Source organism: Grampus griseus (genome assembly GCF_964374135.1).
Source record: "Grampus griseus genome assembly, chromosome: 2".
NCBI lineage: Eukaryota > Metazoa > Chordata > Mammalia > Artiodactyla > Delphinidae > Grampus > Grampus griseus.
In genome coordinates this window covers 18186146-18211032 of record NC_139018.1, presented here as the reverse complement: position 1 = coordinate 18211032, position 24887 = coordinate 18186146, and positions in this window count along the sequence as shown.

Here is a 24887-nt window from a genome sequence, read left to right as displayed (position 1 = left end):
ATAAGGGGGAGGAGCTTCAAGATGGCGGATGAATAAGACGCGGAAATCACCTTCCTCCCCACAAATACATCAGAAATACATCTACACGTGGAACAACTCCTACAGATCACCTACTGAACGCTGGCAGAAAACCTCAGACCTCCCAAAAGGCAAGAAACTCCCCACGTACCTGAGTAGGGCAAAAGAAAAAACAATAAACAGAGACAAAAGGATAGGGACACGACCTGCACCAGTGGGAGGCTATGAAGGAGGAAAGGTTTCCACACACTAGGAAGCCCCTTCGCGGGCAGAGAATGCGGGTGGCAGAGGGGGAGAGCTTCAAAGCTGTGGGGAAAAGCACAGCAACTGGGGTGTGGAGGGCAAAGCAGAGAGATTCCCGCACACAGGATCTGTGCCGACCAGCACTCACCAGTCCGAGAGACTTGTCTGCTCACCAGCCGGGGCGGGCGGGGCAGGGAGTTGAGGCTCGGGCTTTGGTCGGAGCGCAGGGAGAGGACTGGGGTTGGCGGCATGGACACGGACTGAAGGGGTTAGTGCACCATGGCTAGCCGGGAGGGAGTCCAGGGAAAAGTCTGGACGTGCCGAAGAGGCAAGAGACTTTTTCTCCCCTCTGTTTCCTGGTGCGCGAGGAGAGGGGATTAAGAGCAATGCTTAAAGGAGCTCCAGAGATGGGTGCGAGCTGCGGCTAAAAGCGCGGACCCCAGAGATGGACATGAGACGCTAAGGCTGCTGCTGCTGCCACCAAGAAGCCTGTGTGCGAGCACAGGTCACTCTCCACACCTGCCCTCCCAGGAGCCTGTGCAGCCCGCCACTGCCAAGGTCCCGGGATCCAGGGACAACTTCCCAGGAGAACGCACGGCGCACCTCAGGGTGGTGCAACGTCCCGCCGGCCTCTACCGCTGCAGGCTCACACCCGCATTCGTACCCCTCCCTCCTCCCAGCCTGAGTGAGCCAGAGCCCCTGAATCAGCTGCTCCTTTAAACTCGTCCTGTCTGAGCGAAGAACAGACACCCTCAGACGACCTACACACAGAGGCAGGGCCAAATCCAAAGCTGAACCCCGGGAGCTGTGCGAACAAAAAAGAGAAAGGGAAATCTCTCCCAGCAGCCCCAGGAGCAGCGGATTAAATCTCCACAATCAACTTGATGTACTGTGCATCTGTGGAATACATGAATAGACAACAAATCATCCCAAATGGAGGAGATGGACTTTGGGAGCAATGATATATATATATTTTTCCCCTTTTTCTCTTTTTGTGAGTGTGTATTTGTATGCTTCTGTGTGTGATTTTGTCTGTATAGCTTTGCTTTTATCATTTGTCGTAGGGTTCTGTCTGTCCATTTCTTTTATTTTTTATTACTTAAAATATTTTTTTCTTAATAATTATTTTTATTTTAATAACTTTATTTATTTTATTTCATTATCTTCTTCTTTCTTTCTTTTTTTCTCCCTTTTATTCTGAGCTGTTCTCCCTTTTATTCTGATGACAGTCTCTTGGTGCTCCAGCCAGGCGTCAGGGCTGTGCCACTGAGGTGGGAGACCCAAGTTCATGACACTGGCCCACAAGAGACCTCCCAGCTCCATGTAATATCAAACGGTGAAAATCTCCCAGAGATCTCCATCTCAACACCAGCAGCCAGCTTCACTCAACAACCAGCAAGAAACAGTGCAGGACACCCTATGCCAAACAACTAGCAAGACAGGAACACAACCCCATCAATTAACACAGAGGCTGCCCCAAATCATAATAAGGCCACAGACACTAGAAAACACACCATCAGATGTGGACCTGCCCACCAGAAAGACAAGATCCAGCCTCATCCACCAGAACACAGGCACTAGTCCCCTCCACCAGGAAGCCTACACAACCCACTGAACCAACCTTAGTCACTGGACACAGACACCAAAAATAACGGAAAATACAAACCTACAGCCTGCAAAAAGGAGACCCCAAACACAGTAAGTTAAGAAAATGAGAAGATGGAGAAACACACAGCAGATGAAGGAGCAAGGCAAAATCCCACCAGACCTAACAAATGAAGAGGAAATAGTCAGTCTACCTGAAAAAGAATTCAGAATAATGATAGTAAAGATGATCTAAAATTTTTGAAATAGAATGGAGAAAATACAAGAAACATTTAACAAGGACCTAGAAGAACTAAAGAGCAAAAAAACTGTGATGAACAACACAATAAATGAAATTAAAAATTATCTGGAAGGGATCAATAGCAGAATTACTGAGGCAAAAGAACAGATAAGTGACCTGGAAGATAAAATAATGGAAATAACTACTGCAGAGCAGATTAAAGAGAAAAGAATGAAAAGAATTGAGGACAGTCTCAGAGACCTCTGGGACAACATTAAATGCACCAACATTCAAATTATAAGGGTCCCAGAAGAAGAAGAGAAAAAGAAACGGACTGAAAAAATATTTGAAGAGATTATAGTTGAAAACATCCCAAATATGGGAAAGGAAATAGTTAATCAAGTCCAGGAAGCACAGAGAGTCCCATAGAGGATAAATCCAAGGAGAAACATGTGAAGACACATATTAATCAAACTATCAAAAATTAAATACAAAAGACAAATATTAAAAGCAGCAAGGGAAAAGAAACCAAGTAACACATAGGGGAATCCCCATAAGGTTAACAGCTGATCTTTCAGCAGAAATACTGCAATCCAGAAGGGAGTGGCACAAAATACTTAAAGTGATGAAAGAGAAAAACCTACAACCAAGATTACTTTACCCAGCAAGGATCTCATTCAGATTTGACAGAGAAATTAAAAGCTTTACAGACAAGCAAAAGCTAAGAGAATTCAGCACCACTAAACCAGCTTTACAACAAACGCTAAAGGAACTTCTCTAGGCAGGAAACACAAGAGAAGGAAAAGACCTACAATAATAAACCCAAAACAGTTAAGAAAATGGTAATAGGAACATACATATAGATAATTACCTTAAATTTAAATGGATTAAATGTTCCAACCAAAAGACATAGACTGGCTGGATGGATACAAAAACAAGACCCGTATTTACTCTGTCTACAAGAGACCCACTTCAGACCTAGGGACACATACAGACTGAAAGTGAGGGGATGGAAAAAGATATTCCATGCAAATGGAAACCAAAAGAAAGATGGAGTAGCAATTCTCATATCAGACAAAATAGACTTAAAACAAAGACTATTACAAGAGACAAAGAAGGACACTACATAATGATCAAGGAATCGATCCAAGATGATATAACAATTGTAAATATTTATGCAACCAACATAGGAGCACCTCAATACATAAGGTAAACACTAACAGCCATAAAAGGGGAAATCAACAGTAACACAAGCATAGTAGGGGACTTTAACACCCCACTTTCACCAATGGACAGATAATTCCAAATGAAAATAAATAAGGAAACACAAGCTTTAAATGATACATTAAACAAGATGGACTTAATTGATATTATAGAACATTCCATCCCAAAACAACAGAATACACATTCTTCTCAAGTGCTCGTGGGACATTCTCCAGGATAGATCATACCTTGGGTCACAAATCAAGCCTTGGTAAATTTAGGAAAATTGAAATCGTATCAAGTATCTTTTCTGACCAGAACGCTATGAGACTAGATATCAATTACAGGAAATAATCTGTAAGAAATTCAAACACATGGAGGCTAAACAACACACTACTTAATAACCAAGAGATCACTGAATAAATCAAAGAGGAAATCAAAAAATACCTACAAACAAATGACAATGAAAACACAATGACCCAAAACCGATGGGATGCAGCAAAAGCAGTTCTAAGAGGGAAGTTTATAGCTATACAAGCCTACCTTAAGTAACAAGAAACCTCTCAAATAAACAACCTAACCTTACACCTAAAGCAATTAGAGAAAGAAGAAGAACAACAACAAAAAAAACCCAAAGTTAGCAGAAGGAAAGAAATCATAAAGATCAGATCAGAATAAAATGAAAAAGAAATGAAGGAAACTATAGCAAAGATCAATAAAACTAAAAGGTAATCTTTGAGAAGATAACCAATATTGATAAACTATTAGCCAGACTTATCAAGAAAAGAAGGGAGAAGACTCAAATCAATAGAATTAGAAATGAAAAAGGAGAAGTAACAACTGACACTGCAGAAATACAAAGGATCATGGGAGATTACTACAAGCAACTCTATGCCAATAAAATGGACAACCTGAAAGAAATGGACAAATTCTTAGAAATGCACAGCCTTCCGAGACTGAGCCAGGAATAAATAGAAAATATGAACAGACCAATCACAAGCACTGAAATTGAAACTGTGATTAAAAATCTTCCAACAAACAAAATCCCAGGACCAGATGGCTTCACAGGCGAATTCTATCAAACATTTAAAGAAGAGCTAACACCTATCCTTCTCAAAATCTTCCAAAATATAGCAGAGGGAGGAACACTCCAAAATTCATTCTACGAGGCCACCATCACTCTGATACAAAACCAGACAAGGATGTCACAAAGAAAGAAAACTACAGGCCAATATCACTGATGAACATAGATGCAAAAATTCTCAACAAAATAGTAACAAACAGAATCCAACAGCACAATAAAAGGATCATACACTATGAACAAGTGGGGTTTATCCCAGGAATGCGAGGATTCTTCAATATACACAAATCAATCAACGTGATACACCATATTAACAAACTGAAGGAGAAAAAATATATGATCATATCAATAGATGCAGAGAAAGCTTTCAACAAAATTCAACACCCATGTATGATAAAAAACCCTGCATAAAGTAGGCATAGAGGGAACTTTCCTCAACATAATAAAGGCCATATATGACAAACTCACAACCAACACCGTCCTCAATGGTGAAAAACTGAAACCCTTCCCACCAAGATCAGGAACAAGACAAGGTTGCCCACTCTCACCACTATTTTTCAACATAGTTTTGGAAGTTTTAGCCCCAGCAGTCAGACAAGAAAAAGAAATAAAAGGAATCCTAATCGGAAAAGAAGAAGTAAAGATGTCACTGTTTGCAGCTGACATGATACAATACATAGAGAATCCTAAAGATGATACCAGAAAAATATGAGAGCTAATCAATGAATTTGGTAAAGTAGCAGGATACAAAATTAATGCACAAAAATGTCTTGCATTCCTATACACTAATGATGAAAAATCTGAAAGTGAAATTAAGAAAACACTCCCATTTACCAGTGCAACAGAAAGAGTAAAATATCTATGAATAAACCTACCTAAGGAGACAAAAGATCTTTATGCAGAAAATTATAAGACACTGTTGAAAGAAATTAAAGATGGTACAAATAGATGGAGAGATATTCCATGTTCTTGGATTGGAAGAATCAACATTGTGAAAATGATTCTAGTACCCAAAGCAATCTACAGATTCAATGCAATCCCTGTCAAACTACCACTGGCATTTTGTTTCACTAGAACAAAAAAATTCATAATTTGTATGGAAACACAAAAGACCCCGAATAGCAAAAGCAATCTTGAGAACAAAAAGCGGAGCTGGAGGAATCAGGCTCCCTGACTTCAGACTATACTACAAAGCTACAGTAATCAAGACAGTATGGTTCTGGCACAAAAACATAAAGATAGATCAATGGAACAGGATAGAAAGCCCAGAGATAAACCCACGCACATATGGTCACCTTATCTTTGATAAAAGAGACAAGAATATACAGTGGAGAAAAGACAGGCTCTTCAATAAGTGATGCTGGGAAAAGTGGACAGCTACATGTAAAAGAGTAAAATTAGAACACTCCCTAACACCATACACAAAAATAAACTCAAAATAGATTAAAGACCTAAATGTAAGGCCAGACACCATCAAACTCTTAGAGGAAAACATAGGCAAAACACTCTGTGACATAAATCACAGCAAGATCCTTTTTGAGCCACCTCCTAGAGAAATGGAAATAAAAACAAAAATAAATAAATGAGACCTAATGAAACTTAAAAGCTTTTGCACAGCAAAGGAAACTATAAACAATATGAAAAGACAACACTCAGAATGGGAGAAAATATTTGCAAATGAAGCAACTGACAAAGGATTAATCTCCATAACATACAAGCAACTCATGCAGCTCAATAGCAAAAAACCAAACAACCCAATCCAAAAATGGGCAGAAGACCTGAATAGACATTTCTCCAAAGAAGATATACAGATTGCCAACAAACACATGAAAGAATGCTCAACATCATTAATCATTAGAGAAATGCAAATCAAAACTACAATGAGATATCGTCTCACACCGGCCGAATGGCCATCATCAAAAAATCTACAAACAATAAATGCTGGAGAGGGTGTGGAGAAAAGGGAACACTCTTGCACTTTGGGTGGGAATGTAAATTGATGCAGCCTCTATGGAGAACAGTACAGAGGTTCCTTAAAAATCTAAAATACTACTACCATACGACCCAGCAATCCCACTACTGGGCATATACCCTGAGAAAACCATAATTCAAAAAGAGTCATATACCAAAATGTTCATTGCAGCTCTATTTACAGTAGCCCAGAGATGGAAGCAACCTAAGTGTCCATCACCATATGAATGGATAAAGAAGATGTGGCACATATATACAATGGAATATTACTCAGCCATAAAAAGGAACAAAACTGAGTTATTTGTAGTGAGGTGGATGGACCCAGAGACTGTCATACAGAGTGAAGTAAGTCAGAAAGAGAAAAACAAATACCATATGCTAACACATATATATGGAATCTAAAAAAAAAAAAAAAAAAAGAAAGAAAAAAAGAAAAGAAAATGGTCAGAAGATCCTAGGGGCAAGATGGGAATAAAGATGCAGACCTACTAGAGAATGGACTTGAGGATATCAGGAGGAGAAGGGTAAGCTGTGACAAAGTGAGAGAGTGGCATGGACATATATACACTACCAAACGTAAAATAGATAGCTAGTGGGAAGCAGCCTCATAACACAGGGAAATCAGCTCGGTGCTTTGTGACCACCTGGAGGGGTGGGATGGCGAGGGTGGGAGGGAGGGAGATACGGGAGGGAGGAGATATGGGGACGTATGTGTATGTATGACTGATTCGCTTTGTTGTAGAGCAGAAACTGACACACCATGGTAAAGCAATTATATTGTAATAAAGATGTTAAATATATATATATATATATATATGAAAAAATGTTTATGAAAACACATTAAAAGAGCTTAGTGAAGTGTCTTAAACAAAGTAAACTCATAATAAGTGGACGGTAGAGGTGCTGGTAGTTAGTTGAAGTAGCAGCAGCCACAGCACTGGTAGCTAGTGATGGAAGGGTATGGAAGATTAACAGCAATAGGAAGACTTCTCTTTCTCTGGCTAACATGATCTGCTATCCTGTAGTTCAGCAATCCTCCTAGTCTATTTCCCCAGTTATACCCATAATGAATATCTGTCATATGTATACCTTTATCTCATTTAATTTTCTCTCTTCTCTAGTTTTTTTCTTCCCCTTTTTCAACTTGAAGTCTCCAGTAGCATTCTATGTGCCCAAACTCTAGTCCTTTCTTCAATCCTTTTCCTTCATTTCCTTGATCTTAGAGAGCTCTCTGCACTCCTCAGAAACATCTCCAATCAGGATAGCCTTATGGGCAAAATGGATTGGAGACTTGAAAATGTGACCTTTGTCAGCTTGACCCTGATCATGCATATACGTAACAAAGTGAACAAAGTTAATACTTTTTCTTATTATTTGACATTAAGGTTTATTTTCAGACAGCAACCTTGTGTCTAAGTAATGAGCTCAAGTGCTTTTAAGAAACCTTATTATAATCTATCAAAGCAACTGTGTGGGAGTTGGCAAAGAAGAATTACATAAACTTTAAAAATATGAAAGTATATAGCTTTCTGTGTATTAATATTATAATGGATGAGATAGTTTCTGGACAAGTAGAGAACTAGGTTACTCTATTTATCATGGGATATTTAAAATTTTAATTCCTCTCTAAAGTCAAACATAATACATGGCACTTAAAGAAACAGTGAACTGTTTTGTTTTGTTTTTTGCTATCTTTTAAAAAGCTGAAGGCTTTGAGAGAACGTCTGTTCTATTCCAAACCTCTAGTTTGTAGATGGGCTCATTTCCAGCTTTCTATTTTATGACTCACTATGTGCTGTAGTTCCAAGAGTAGAACCTTGTCTTATGCAGCCAAACTTAATCCTAAGTAATTACAGAGGATACACAGAATTAAATCAAAACGGAAAATAAGACAAACACTTGTCTTCCATGTAAAGGAAAATGGTTGCGGTAGGGAAAGAAGAGTTCAGGGCAAAGGTAGGTGTAAGGAGTCCAAGAAATGAGATCCCATTACTTATTAAGCATCTTCTCTATATCAGTCATTGAATTAGCTTATTTGCAAATAATATCTTACATAATTCTCCTACAAAAAAAACAAGATGTAGAAATATCGTTGTCATTTTATAGGTGTGAAAATTGAGTCTTAGAATGACTAAACAGCTGAAAGTCACGAAAACTGTAGGAGAGTTTTACTTTGAATCCAAATTTGTTTAGAAACCATGCTGAACATGTCTAAAACTATTCCATAAACAAATACTACTCAGAAAACAATACTACCTCAGAAAACAATACTACCTCAACAGCAATAAAAAAAGGAAATGTTGAATAAAAAAAGGAATGTGATCACAAGACACTTTCCAAATAAAGACTAACTTTGAGGATGAGAATAATTCTTATCTTGTTTTCTAAAAACAAAAATAAAAAAAACCCAAACAAACAAACCAACAAACAAAAAAAACCCAAGCACACTGGAAAAATCACATCCAGGACTTGATGAACAAATAATTTAAGATTCTTCTAACACCCCAGTCAATTTTTCCATGAGGTTCCCCAAACAGTATTATTTCTAATTACACATCACATTAATATGATTGATAGTATTCAATAAAAGACAAAAAACCAAAACAAAACAAAAAAGAAACAAAGAAACTATTTATTCACAGGGGAAAAAAACTGAAATATTTAGGATTTATTTGAATGTAATTCAAATTGGAAATATACCAAGGTTTGCCTTTATCTTAAGTCCTGATTTTGGCTGTTAACTTTTCTGCACTTCAGAAATATCCAAAATTGATGCCAATTTTTTTAGAACGTCTGGTAAAACTTAACAGAAAAACCCATGTTGTTTACAAAAGCAATTGAGCAGCTGATAAGGAGGCTACACTGATTCAACCCAGAATTCACAAATTTTCTTAGGCAACAGAAAAGATGGGAAAATCATGGAATTTGAGCTGAAGATCATACATTTTAATTTTTGGAATATCGATCTATGCAAATAACAAAAGTTCCATTTTCTCTAGCTCAACTATAATGATTTTCCACAAGGACTCTGGGACCATATTAACATCTTCTATTTTATGTAAATTAGAAGTTAATGAACATAAGAACCATTAGTCTTCACTTACGTTCTATAATTGAATCGATGCAATTGATTTTAAAGTTTAGAAGCACTCCACGTTTCAGTAAAGCATACAGAGGCTTTTAAGACTCTGACTTAGCTCCATAAGCAAGACGATCAGATTGATAAGAATTCCCAGAAGAAATGAAACACAGCATTTACTGTGCTCAGAATTCTACATTCATGACATGAAACCTTGTTTTTTCATAACCTCAGAGGATAAGTTATGCAAAACAGAATGTAATGAGGTTTGCATGTTCAAATGACATCAAATCTTTACTCTTTCATAAAATCACAAACACATCCATACACATACACAGAAACAACAGTGTAGGGACTGGAACGTAGTCAATAACTTACATGAAACAAGTTGAATTTTCATTTGAGTCTGAGGGGAAATGTTTTGAAATCATGTTCAGTGGGGACCCAGTAACTCTTTCTGAATGATGGTGCTTTCTGATCTCCCACTGGGACTTTTGGGGGCTCGGCACTTACCTCTCACTGGTTTGACCATGTGGTCACATCCTATAAAGTCATCACTTTCTAAGGTCATCAGATATATGGGGAAAAGGCCAAGAAGCCTTCTTACTGAATTCTTTAACCAGAAAGCAACAGCACTGCACCATCAATTTAGTTAGAAAAAAAAAAGAATGACTTAGTGTCCAATTTCTGAACAATGGTTTTCACTGAATTAAGCCTCATTTTAATGAAAACAAGAGCACTGCCTAATTGGATTGATAGTTTTTGCTTTTAATAGATGCCATTGATTTTCCCAAACAGGTACTATTTCTCTGAAGTTTTATTATCAAGAAATAGCAGTTCACAATTTTAACCAATGCCATCGTCATTGGATTGGTTTTCTAGCTACCTTCTTTTTTCCTTTTCCCCACCATGTGGCTACTGAAGAGGCTAAAGAGAACAGTGAGTTAAATTTATGGAATTTGACCATCTGGCCATCTCAAAAACAACCATAAATTCAAGAGGTTTTAGCTTCTGTATACTCTACAATATTTGCAACAAAAACTGATGAAGGGGAAAATTTTTAAAACTCAAAATATTTCTAGAGGAATGATCTATACTAGCCTGTTAATAAGAATCACACACACACACACACACACACACACACACACATACACACACAGATATATATATATATATATATATATATATATATATATCACATTTTTTTTCTTTTTTAACTATCTTTATTCAATTGAAGTTTCACAAATTCCAATGGTTCAGTATACATTTTGTACTGGTAAGAGTCTATACTAGAAGCCACCAGCTACAAGGGCTCCCTGAAATTTTGAAAAAGCCATCTCCCCAGAAGTATGGGGTAGGAAAAGTACAAAGTTATGTCAGATATATGCACCCAGCAAAAAGGAAAGTATTTCTACCATCTGCCTGCCCATACATTTCTGACGATGACTGGGGCATTCACATCCACTCTGAACTTAAGTGTCCACACACTGAGATTCCCTCAACCCTCCCAACTGTTCAGGCCCTGGTATTCCTTACAGTGATGCAAGGCTGCACCGCTCGGATTTAAACCCCACGTTGCTTTTTCCTTTCATTTCTGGGCAGCCGCCCAAAGCCACGCAGCAGGTGCTGTCTCGGGAATGTCACCATCTAATAAAAGTATTGTAACATAACCCAGAGACAATGGAGTTCTCTTTGCATGCACTTTGCTTTTCTTGACAGATTGCATTCCTAATAAGACAGTGTCTTAAACTCAAGGCAGAGTAGTATATGTGTTTTATCATGCCAAAAAAAAAAAAAAAAACCCACCAACCACTCATATGAATTTGTCTGGGGCAAGGAACTCCGGTTCTGGGTGACAGGAGTTAAGAAAGCGCTGCCAGCTGCTGCACTGCAGTGTCGAAAGAGGAAGGTTCAGGCAAAGTTCTCCAAAAGGCAGCGTTTTGCATTCCTCTGGTGCTTCATAGAATGACACATTAATTGCTTTTCTAAGTGGGTTATGTGGAAGTGATATAAAGAAAAAACAGTTTAAAGGGAGTGTGAGTGATTTAAGTGATTCAATTCAATTCAAATGATTCAAGGGAGTAAGAGAGCAGAAAAGTTAAATTATGTAAACGAAAGGAATTAGAACCAGGACAGTAACAACTTTGAGATTAAATCCCATTACTCTGGGATCTAAAAGCTCTGGATTTAAGGACTAGACCCTGGGTCTGTCAATGTCATGCTTCCCTGAACAATTGTGAGGTTCAAGTTTTTATGACACTCTTCTTGGGGCTATGATTTGAGAACAGAAAGTAAATGTCCCAAGAGGAAGTAACTAGTTGGACTATTTGTCTTAGGAACAGATACCGTGTTCGAGCAAACTATACAATAGTGCACATAGGAAACACAGATAATACAGCCCTAAAATTCAAAGAGAGGACTTTTATTTTCGGTTAAGAACTGGCCTGAATTGTTCTACCTTTTTTTGGTTGTCATTGGGAGAAGATCCTCTTTGGATCTGGGTCAAGGTCATAGGGAGTGAGCCACTAATGCCCACATAACAGATAGATTTCTACACAGATTCAGATACGTCTCAGGTCGGATCATGCCCTTCTCAAAGCATTACTATTTCATGAAATAAAATATTTCAGAACATTGCCTATGGGAACTGAATAGTTAATATTGCTAATGGAGAATATCATCATTACGTCTCAAGTTTACCTGAGTTACATCTCCAGAGTTATTCTTTCCTCTTTCAATGGGTAAAAAATAACTTACGTAAAAATCGCAATGTGCTTTTGTAATAGCCAGCATCTTAAGCATCAGCCCTGCAGCTGTCTCTCATTTTACGATCCTCATATACAGCCAGATCTGGTGAGAAGACTGAGCATGTGTTATTCTCTAAGATTTTATATTCAGTAGCTTATGGATCCTTTCAACCTGGTAAAATAATTGATTTTATATTTTTAGACAAAGAAACTTAAGATCAGAACAGTTAGTAACTATCCTTAGGTCACAACCATCAGGTATAGAGCTAAGATTTGAATCTAAGTCTGACACAAAATCTTGTATTCCACGTACTATAGGACACTTCCTTTAGCACAGAATGTGTGCTAAATTTCTCTCCTTGACATACTAACTGTCATAAAACAGTATCCATCACTTAAACTCATCTCCTACTTAGAGGTTTTTTTTTTTTGATTGAACTAAATTAAACTGAATAAAACTCAATGTCAAGTAAATCTCAGAAGGTTTGGGGATTGAATGGAAGTGGAAATCTTTCCAAGTTTAACAGCCCACTCTAAACCTTCTGGGCAGTAGGTTTACAGCGCAGATTGAGTCTTTTAAGATTCAAGATTCCTTGTATTTGACAAGCTGTGCAGTCCTGTCTAGAAGTAGAAAGGCACATAAAAGAATTCTTTGGACATCAAATGACTCATAAACAGGACCACATCAAGTAGGTTTGTACCTATTACACGTACTCTTTAAAGGCTTTTAAATTTGGCGTCATCCATTCAATGGGTTTGCATAATACTTCTTTTTCTCAATCATTTCTCACTAGAAATTTCCTGACTCTACTTATCTATAAATATTTTCCTTAAAAAATCGACTTATAAGCAGAATAGAGATAACAAATTAAGGAGTATAAAGGGAATTGTAGTTTATAAGGAAATGGAATGCATTTATGAGGAGTTGGTAGGGTGTATCTTGTTTTTTTTTTTTTTTTTTACTGTGAAAGATATCTGGTAAACCCCAAACCCGTACCGTCCTCTCTTTGCTCAATATTTAAATCTGGATGATAGTTTAATTTCAGCTACTTTTCTTTTTAAACTCTTTGGGTTGACAAACTGGGCTTTGTGTCCTATGAAAACAGCTTTTCTCAAGAGATTTCTGGTACTTTCTGATTCTGGTTGGACTGGAAATACCACAAAAACAACTTTCCTTATGGTATTTTGGCACTTCGACCATCAGGACCAGATGGTACACAGAAGTGCAGAGGAAGCATTGAATATGAATAATGATACATTTTTAAAAATCATCGACTCTTCTCTAACTTTACTGCATTTCAGATGAAGGTTCATGCCAATTTACACTCTGATCTGAACATGTTCATCCATTTCCTGTGCAGGAAAACTGGATGGCAGGGCTGTAGAATGGTTTGGCTTTAGACGAATTCTTATTCTTAGTTTTGCCCCATGAGACTCAAATCCCCACAATTTTTTTTAAGGAGGCAGACTCCTAAATTGTGGTCCTCAGAAGAAAGTGTAAGAAAGACTGCAGATGCAGTACTAAATTTGTCAATCAAACTTGAAAAAAAAGAAAAAGCATCATCTTCATCCATCAGGAACAATAGTGTGACTGTAGGTGACCATTAAATTTGGTCATAAAATTGCCCAACAGATATTTGGTGCAATGTGTGCTGAGTTATCAAAAGAGAAATGTAACTCAGACCTTAAATGAGGTGTGTTATTTTTACACAAAGGAGGTTGAAATGTTGCATTGAGTGATGCTATTTTTTTTTTGTTTTGTTTTTGTTTTTGCAGTACGCAGGCTTCTCACTGTTGTGGCCTCTCCCGTTGCGGAGCACAGGCTCCGGACGCGCGCAGGCTCAGCGGCCATGGCTCACGGGCCCAGCCGCTCCGCGGCATGTGGGATCTTCCCGGTCTGGGGGCACGAACCCGTGTCCCCTGCATCGGCAGGCGGACTCTCAACCACTGCGCCACCAGGGAAGCCCTGCTGTTTGTTTTTGTTTGTGCATATTCCTCACCATTTCTGTCTCAAGATATGGGTCCTAGGGAAGTAAGAAAAATTCAAAGATGACTTATTCTTTCTAAGCCATTTATAAAAAAATAATGGAGACAAATCTAAATTCAACCTCCTGTCCTGTTTTCACCTCTGACGGAAGTGCTAAGAAGAAAGTAGCTGGAAGTTAGGAAACAAGATGTAAGATGCAATTAAATCAAAACAAAAATCAAATAGAAGAGTGAGACCAGATATTCTAAACTACTTGTTTTTCCAAGATGTGTTGCTTGGAACATTAGATTCACTAGATGTTAATAACTTTGAGACATGCTGGGATAAATCAAGGAAGTTTCTGTTGGTTTCTTTTACAATGTGTATTGAGACTCTCCAAGAGAATGATAAACTGAGTAGGTTTTCCAAATATTACATGTCCATGTAATCATTTTTTTTCCAGGGAGCACCTTGCAGAACTAATGACTCAAGTTTTAAGTACTAAAAGGATAACCAACTTTTAAAGATTCTGGGGTCATCATCCTATTTCCACACAGCTATATATTTAAAAATCTCATTTGTAATCTCTTAGCAAACAAGTATTAAGGAAAGTTCTTTACTTATTAGATGTTTAATATTGTTTTAATAAGTTTTTTTTTTTTTTTTTTTTTTTGCAGTACGTGGGCCTCTCACTGTTGTGGCCTCTCCCGTTGCAGAGCACAGGCTCCAGACGCGCAGCCTCAGTGGCCATAGCTCACGGGCCTAGCCGCTCTGCGGCATGTGGGATCTTCCCGGACCGGGGCATGAACCCGTGTCCCCTGCATCGGCAGGCGGACTCTCAACCACTGCGCCACCAGGGAAGCCCAATAAGATATTTTTAAAAGATCCAAATTCGGGATTAAGTCCGAAAGTTGCAATTACCTCATATTCTCTGTCAGACACCTGAGACAAGAGTCTAGAGTGGACATCAGAAATTCACTAATCCCATTTATCAACAGTGAAAATATGAAAGATAATCCCAGATGCCACTGCTATGTTAGCTAATTTGATTTTTGATAGTTACTTCTGATAGTGTCGATCTTTCTCCACGTTTTGTTTACTTAATATTACTTCTATAAACAGAATACAGATCCCTGTCCTTTTTTTTTAACCTGTTGGCATGATGAAGAAAAAGTAAAAGCAATCTTAAGTAAAATCTTCCAGTAGAGATAGAGAAATTACTAGGTTTCCTTGTGGTACTCTTTGTTGTGACTCAAGAGAACTTTAATTAACAGAGATTATCAAAAGTGAATGAATGACTAAAGAAAAAGAAATTTTCGCTTTGAAATTGTTCTTTTAATTTTGTGTCACAGAGAACTAACAAAGTAAATATTCCTTCTGGCCCAAGATCCACCAGAAAAGCATATCTGCCTACCAAAATGTAAAAATAACTGTTTAGAGAAGCTTAATCTCATTAAAAAAAAATCTGGTGCCGGGACTTCCCTGTTGGTGCAGTGGTTAGGAACCCGCCTGCCAATGCGGGGTACACGGGCTCTATCCCTGGTCCGGGAGGATCCCACATGCCTCCGAGCTGCTGGGCCTGTGCGCCACAGCTACTGGGCCTGCACTCTGCAGCCCGCGGGCCACAGCTAGTGAAGCCCGCGCGCTTAGAGCCCATGCTCCCCAACAGGAGAGGCCACCACCGTGAGGGGCCCGCACACTGCGACGAGGAGTGGCCCCCGCTCGCCGCAGCTAGAGAGGGCCTGCGCGCAATAGGGAAGATCCCATGCAGCCAAAATTTAAATATATAGATTTATTAAAAAAAAAAATCTGGTCCCATCCCCATTAATGTTTTGATACCAAAGGTATTTTATTATGGGTATCTGGAAATAAAATGTTTGATTGCTTCACACTTGCTCTGAGAAAATGATTTTTTTAAAAAAAATTTAATTGAAGTGTAGTTGATTTACAGTATGTTAATTTCTGCTGTACAGCAAAGTGATTCAGTTATACATATAAATATACATTCTTTTTCATATTCTTTTCCATTTTAGTTTATCATAAGATATTAAATTAAATATACTATCCCTGTACTATATACTAGGACCTTTTTTTTAATCCATTCTATAAATAATAGTTGGCTTCTGATGAAATGATTTGACCACTCTTTAATTCAAAACAAAATTTAAAAGTGGAGAGCTTTTTTTTCTTGGAACTTTATTAAAAACATACTTTTATTTCAAGCATAAATTAGTTTAATTAACAATTAATAATTTTTCACTAGCAACTTTCCAAAAGGATTTAAATGCAAAAAAAAACAAAAAAAACCTCAAACCAAAACAATAAGTTTTTGTAAGATTCTGTGCAAGGAAGAAGAATTCATTACATGAGAAAGTCATGTATTCAATGACCTTAAGAATAACCTCTTGGGCTTCCCTGGTGGCGCAGTGGTTGGGAGTCCGCCTGCCAAGGCAGGGGACATGGGTTTGTGCCCCGGTCTGGGAAGATCCCACATGCCGCGGAGCGGCTGGGCCCGTGAGCCATGGCCGCTGAGCCTGCGCGTCCGGAGCCTGTGCTCTGCAACGGGAGAGGCCACAACAGTGAGAGGCCCGCGTACCAAAAAAAAAAAAAAGAATAACCTCTTGACTGATATGTCCAAATGTACATGATGAGTCTCATTCTCTTGAGAATATGGAATATGATCAAATGTTTGGGATGTCTAAAACAGGGTTCTCAATTTCAAAACTATTGACATTTTGCACTGGGTAATTGTTGTACAGGGCTGTCCTGTGTTTAGCAGTATCCTTGGGCTCTACCCACTAGATTTCAATAACACATTTTCCCACCAGTTGTGACAACAGAAATGTCTCCAGACATTTCCAAGTGTCCCCTGGAGGGAAATATTGTCCTCAGTTGAGAACTGCTGGTCTTATTGTCCTCTCTAGACATGAATTCACGGAGAATTCATTTATGGAGTTCTGGAATCAATTTCTGTGTGCTTCCTGGCCTCTTGGAGTTTACAGAAAAGGAGATGCTTGCAACACTTTTGTAAGGATATTTACTTCTACTCACACTGAACTTCATTATTTCATTGTTTCCAAGATTTGCTTGTCCCTGTTTTATAAATTCATCACTGCACAATAAGGATTTTCCATAACAACATTCCTGTATTCTATAACCTTCCCTAAGAAAATAGAAATTGTTTCATTTCTGAATAACAGTGTACTCTAATTGACAACTTTTGTGCCCTCTAAGTTTTGGGGCAAATTTTGTGTTTTTAAATGTATTATTTGTACAGATTTTAAAGCTATAAATAAAGTCAACATTGAGTATTCAACTTTGATCACATCCAGGTCAAAGCCCATGTTTTCTCATAAGACCTTTAAGGTCCTCTGTGGTCAAGATCTAGCTAACTTATAGCTTCATCTCTTTCAGCGCCTTGTCTCACAAATCACACTCTAACAAAGTTGTGGTGCAGTTCACATCATACCCTTCTCATTCTCATACCTTGGTGACTTTGTTCCTGCCATTCCCTCTTTTGAGACTAAGTATTTTATCCTTTTTCCATTTACATACACAAATGAACCACACGTGTTTTAGGTGAACAACACAAATGCAAGTAGTAAAATGTCTGCGTAAATGGAAAGTATTTCCTCAACTTACAGAGAATTCAAGTAAAATTCTTTCTAAATCGATTTTTTTTTCATTTTTTCTTTTCTGGTTTCCAGCGTGAAACTACATAGAGTTGATTCCTAGAAAATTATTTAGAGTTTTCAGGAAGAAAACTTTGAGAGGTAATTGCATAATTGTATTTCAAAAACAACAACAATCAAATAAACAGATATACTATAAAGCACAGACATCATCTGAGGTCACCAATATGTTCTATAGATAGCAATTAGAACGGGTAGATGAGAAATAATTTTTAATTTTTCTCTGTTTATTTAACCTAAATCTGGAATATCATGGTAAAATATACGTACATAGCATCCGTGCTGGTTTAAATCATTGGCTGTTTTTGTTTTCTTTGTCTAATTCATGTACTTAGATGTTTTTGTAAACAAAACAAGTACCCTGTAGCAGCTGGGTGACTAACCCACCCATGGTTGTCTTTAAAATGAGCGGGTGGTGTCCAGTGGTTTATGAGCTGCTTCTAAGAGGTGAACAGGGGTATGTGACTATTTTTCCATCTGTTCTTTTGTGATTTACACAGATTCCATGCAGATAAAGAGGGGCTGCTACATCTGACAGAACTGCCCAAGCTGCACTCTAAACAGCAGGGAGGGCCACCTGCTACTCTCCAACTTATGTTACATCAAAGCAGCCTGGATGGCTCATCCTGACTGGCTGACAGTAAGTCTCCAACGGCAAATGCCTGCCCATTTTCACAGAAAGAAATTAGCAGGCGCTAGACCACTGAAGAGTCACCCAAGGGGTTGTAAATTTGGGATATGTGGGGAAGACGATTATCTAGTTTTTGTTCTTTTATGTTTTAGAGTTGCAAGTTTTTTCTCAGCTACTTCTGGTAATATTTTATTTTATTTTATTTTTTAGAAGTTGCATCTCTTCTCCCTCTTATATCTAGGTATCTCAGAGTGCCACAGTATACTTCTAAAGATGATGGGGAAAAAGATGGAAAAATGTTCTAAGATGAGGGCTACAGCAATACGTTTCTCTTTTCTTCTCCTGCTGTCATTTTCCGTGAGGACTCAGGCAAGGGAGTTTGATGTTTTGGTTTTCTTTCATTGTGTTTTGGCATTATTTTATTTTACTTAAGAACAGTAATCCTATGTGTGAATAACTAGGATGAAAAACTTGGAAATTGAAGTTATTAATGACGTTTAGACATAATAGTCTCCAAGGAAGGACACTCAAGGCCCCAAAACTACTGTCTGCACACTTCTACTCAATGGATGGCCCCGTCACCAGGTCTAAAAGTATCTTGAGTATCTTCCTCTCAACAGTTCTGAGTTATTTCATTTTCCACCCTGACAAGTTGATCAATTATAGCAATAACTGCAGAGATTTGGGGTGATTTTTTTTACCACCATGATGTGAAATCAATCTGAAATAATTTAAGACATACAACCTATGTTAATGCATGCATGACTTACATCTTCCCAATGACGTTTACAAAACTCCTTTAAGCTTAGGCAAATGATGGTAGATGCCAAATTTAATTTAATATTTAGAATCATCTTTATAGTGGCTTATCTGTTTTCCAAGTGTATATACAAATTTCCTGCCAATGAACTTCAAGCACCAGATTTAATTTTCAGGTACAGGTTGGGTCCACAAAGTGCCGAAAAGCAGAAGCCCCTTTGTATCTTGAGTGCCTGACACAACTTGGAGGGTATAAGAATTACTTATTGAATAACTAAACTAATGGATATATAGAGGTTATCTAAATGGTAAACCTCTATAAGAGCATGCTTTAGTGTCATAATTGCCCATCTATAATATTTCATTTCAATCCAAACATTTACAACTGTCTGTCTACTGAGAGTTAGAGACTTGTCAGTGTGCAGATGTTTCTGCCAAGTTCAAATTGTCCAGATCCCTAGATGGTAATACAGCTTTGTCTATGTTGCAGACATTCCTCTAAATTCCTAAGCTGCCTCAGAACTGGCAGTGCCTCCTGGGGCTGTATATCAGCCCAGAGACGCTTTGGCAGAACTGAGAGGCAGCTGAGGACACAGGCATATTGGAGGTGCTTGGGCAGCAGGATGTGGGAGAAATTTACAGGGTCCCTGTCCCGCTGCCCAGCTCATGTGTGATCCTTACAGATCTCACACCTCACATCTCAAAGAGATGTATTCTTGAGTAGCTGGAGATCAAAGGAGGAAGCAGCAGCAACAGCAACAGCAACAAAAGAAACTCAAACCCAATAAAGGCAATTAAGGAAACTTCACCTAAATAACAGAATAAGTCAACACACTAAATAGACAGGTCATTACTGGACTCGCAAGAGGACTGTCTGGCAGCCCTGGGATGCTTGTGGAATAGGAGCCCGAGTTAAGTAGAGCTAGTAAATGAAAAAGAGAGCGTCATGGCTGGAGAGTGTCACAGTTTGTAAAAGGAGTCTTCACTTTGCATTTTTGGAGAGTTCACAAAGGTGGCCCCAGGGGAGGAAAGAAGGAGTATTACATTCCTAGAAAGGGTTTCCCCTGCAGCCTGTGCAAAGGGTCAGAGAGAGGCAGATTAAGGATCCTGGAGATATCAAATGTATTTGGGCTTTAGGGCGCTGAATTTAAGAGATAAGAGAGAGAGACAGAGAGAGAGAGAGAGAGAGAAAGACAGAGAGGCTGAGATAAAGAGGAGAAAATGAAGGTGCCAAGTGATTTCTGTTCTGTAAATAAATCCAGTCGAAAAACTATACTATTTCTAAGTATCAAAACTCCATGAATGTATTTATTTGTTCTTAGCAATTATTTTGAACATCCTAAGAAGAAATCAATTGACACACTAGATTTTTTTGGTTTTGTTTTGTTTTAATTAAAGAATATCCAGTGAGCACACATTCTCTCAGCCTGCTTTTAGAGTCCCCTCTCAACACAAATCAGATATTTGAATTTTTAACCCTGTGCTAAGCTGGATTTAAGGTCATGTGTTCCTCCGACAAGAATGTGTCCAGTTCCTGACTTAATCTCATCCTTGGCAATGGTCCCCTGCACCCTGTGGAGATGCTATGGTATTTGCAATATCTGTTTATGTGATGGCCTCTGGGATCTGGGACAGCTCAGGGGGAGCCAGTAAAGGAACAATGAGCTGGGAGAGGACAGGAGCTAAACCAGCTCCAGGAGACATCCTCCAGCAGCAGTGCTTATCTGCAAAGACTCTGCAGACCCTTCCCACCTGAAAATGTCCCTCTGTCCTCTTTGAATAAGGAAATGCTGCCACATCTTACTAGTCACAAAAATGTCCACTGGGGATTAGTGTGCTTAATACATCAATCGATAATTAATAGAAAAAAAAACATGAAAATACCCTTTGATCCTCTGATATTATTTCTCAGGAAATTATCCTACTGATATGCTCATACACATGCTCAACCATTCATATATCCCTGAATGATTCCTGACTTTGGCATACAAGACCCACCAAGTATGGGCATTCTGTCTCTTCTGCAACTCTACCACTCTTATAATTACATCCTGATCTTGATTTTTAGCAGAGTAGGGGCAGCAATTGCAGAAAATAAAAATGTCCTTCGAAGCTGCCATAAAGGAATACTGGCTTTCCCAGCATAACATGAGTTGGCAGCTGACTGCTCTGAGCCTATCATTATTACTAAAACTCCCAGAGCAGTTAATCGAGCCCAGCTCACTCCACGATCCCTGCAATGATTACTGTCCAAGTATATTCCAAGCACCATTGCTGCCTCACACACCTTGGTGTGTGTCTTAATTTGGGTTGCTCTGAAAGCAAACCCTAAAGAATGAAGTGGTGTTAAGTCAGAGGAGGGAGAAATGCTAGTAAGTTGTGTCTTAGTGAGTGATGTTACCACTGTGGGCACCTGGGCATCAGTCCCATGGACATGATCTGAAAAGCCATGGGAAGCGGCTCCAGAATCATCCCATCAGAGGCTGTGGGGACTGGGTAGTTTATCTACCAGATTTCATTCCACATTAGTGGATTTGTCCTTTGAGTGCAAACTAACTACCCGGCCCTTCTGAGTTGCATCCATGCACAGCTCCCTCTGTGCTGGAGAAGGTCCTCTGACAGAGAAGAGAACGGCCAGCCTGGCATTGAGAACCTGTCAACATGCTGGAACTGTCCACGGTAGCAAGTGAACTAAGGTGGGCTCAGAGGATATGGATGTAGAACAGGGTCTGTTGCACCATGTGCCCCCCCACCCACCCCCACCCCCCCACCCCCCCACCCACCCCCACCCCCATCCCCACCCCCACCCCCAGAGAACTCTGCTCTGCTGGCTTGGTAAGAGTTCTATTCTTTTTTTTTTTTTTTTTTTTTTTTTTTGCGGTACGCTGGCCTCTCACTGTTGTGGCCTCTCCCGTTGCGGAGCACAGGCTCCGGACGCGCAGGCTCAGCGGCCATGGCTCACGGGCCCAGACGCTCTGCGGCATGTGGGATCTTCCTGGACCGGGGCACGAACCCATGTCCCCTGCATCGGCAGGCGGACTCTCAACCACTGTGCCACCAGGGAAGCCCCATTGGTAAGAGTTCTAGAGCCCCTGCATTCTCTTCCAGTCTTCCTTCTGCACCTTTCTATCATTGTCCTTTATGCATAATTAAAAATATATATCTTCTTCTGTATATCTTTCTCCCATTGAAGTTGGAGTTCATTAAGAGCAGGGGTCTGTGACATTTGCCCCTTTGTAGTTTCAGAAGAGGTAGCAAAATGCCTGACCTTAGAGCAGGAGGGCAGTAAAAATGGTAATTGAATGTAAGAATGAATGAATGAGTGATTGAATGAATGAACAAAAGAATTTTTGCCTATGGTTGCTTTTTTGATACGTGTTGGGAAGAGATTGAATGTTCTTTAAGCCATGTTGTTTTCATTGCAGCCTACTAACTAATACATAAATTTTACAAGTTGATTTTTTTCTTTTCTTTCAATCCATCCAGCATCTCTCTCTCTCTCTGTTTCACCTTCCTCTTTTTTCCATCCCATTTTCCCTACTCTTACCACCATAAAGAAAATTTGTATAATTTCGGTATTCATTTAAACTTTTCCACTGACCACATTATAAACATATTGTATTATCTAGGACCGAGTTCCTTAGAAAGCAACCTTATTTTCTATCCTTCTTCCTCCAGTGCCCTCAAGGTCCACTCCTATACCTGTTGATTTTAGCTGGCACATATTAGCTAGAATCTACGATTTCTTTAGCATGTAAGTAATTTCTTTCAAGAGCAGGAAATATATTTCCCTGCCTGTGCTGTGCTAAGACCTCAGGCTGGTTGTCAGACTGATGTCCAAGAGGGATGAGATGGCAAGGGCATATCTTGAGGAAGACAAGCTTAATCCTGCAAGTCACCTGCTTCAAGGGAAGTCTCAAAGCAAGGGAAGCCTCCTCTCCTCTGTCAAGAGAAAGGAACTGGTTATGCCAGCCCAGAGGATTCAGGAAAATCCACGTTTTAAGAATTCCAGTTTCAACCATTCATATATCCCTGAATGATTCCTGACTTTGGCATACAAGACCCACCAAGTATGGGCATTCTGTCTCTTCTGCAACTCTACCACTCTTATAATTACATCCTGATCTTGATTTTTAGCAGAGTAGGGGCAGCAATTGCAGAAAATAAAAATGTCCTTCGAAGCTGCCATAAAGGAATACTGGCTTTCCCAGCATAACATGAGTTGGCAGCTGACTGCTCTGAGCCTATCGTTATTACTAAAACTCCCAGAGCAGTTAATCGAGCCCAGCTCACTCCACTATCCCTACAATGATTACTGTCCAAGTATATTCCAAGCACCATTGCTGCTGCACATCCCTGTGCCTCCCCTTCCCCCTGCACCTTGTCCCAACTAACCATGGATGAATACCTGAGCAGTTGTGTTGCGTGTTGGGGAAACAGATACCCTATGCATACCAGCAGTGAAGTGGCTATTGCCATGAGTAATTCAGCCCACAGATCTGATCCTGAAGGTTTATTGGCTAGATTCATTCCTGTGTGCCTACTTTCACAGAGGAAAGTAGCCTGTGTAGCCTGTATTCACTAACAAAGAAGCCAGAAACAAATGGCTTCTGGGCTGCTACCTTATTCTGGAGTGAAAACCCAGGGAATGGGAGTGAAGGACAGGACAGTAAAGTAGGGAAGGAGGGAAAACCAACATTAGGTGCTGCCCCTACCTGCAACTAATTGTTTAAAACCCTATGGGACCATCTTCTGAGAAGTCAGTAAACTATAAGTCAGGACAATCAGCCCCAGAAAGAAAAGGAGGAAAAATTGATCTGTCGGCTCGCCACTTCCTTCAGACAAAAATGTGCCCCATAGAATCTTAAGTCCCCACATTTTCAGGTTCCACAAGTATGGGCAGCAAACTGCGTGCCATGGTGCCTCAAGCCTTAGGGTCCAGTTATGTGACTAACCTATGTGATGTGCTTGAAACAGAGGGCTTTCCCAGAATGAGAGACTTTCAGTGCTAAAAGTAGGAAAGTTCCAAGCATACCAGGAGAAGTTGGTCCAGCTGGGAGAGGAGAGGTATTTAACCAGAGATACTATCAAGTTACTCAGAGATCTGGTCATCTCAGCAGCAGCTAGAACAAAGACTAGTGAGGCTAAGAGAATATAAAGTGACACATAAAAGATGTCTGGAGTGGTATTTTAACATCTCCGGGAAATTGATTCAGCCATTGAATAAAATGGCCTTATTGTAATACATCTGTCTTGTTTTATTAAAATCTACCTTTCTTGTTTTATTCCCTCTAGGACAATCAGAGTCTTAATCCATAGTATATTAATAATTCCTTTATGCCTTTCCTCAATCAGTGTAAACTTCTTTTGTTCTTTTGCATAATTATGAGAAATCGAATTATGATAGAAATGTTTAAAGCTTATTTTCCACAGCAATCAGAGGAGAAATATTATAGTCAGTTGTATCATCCTGATTAAACATTGTAAATGGCTTCATTTTCAACTGAAAAGAGAAAAAAAGTAAAAAACCTTAGCAAAACGCAACCAGGAAAACCTCCGTAAGGCCGTGCCAGGGCGACATTCCATAGCAGAGCGAATGGCGCCCTGATCCCTCCTTTGCAGGACTGTGGTTCAAATTACAGTGTGTTTTATGTGCTTGTAAATGAAATCGT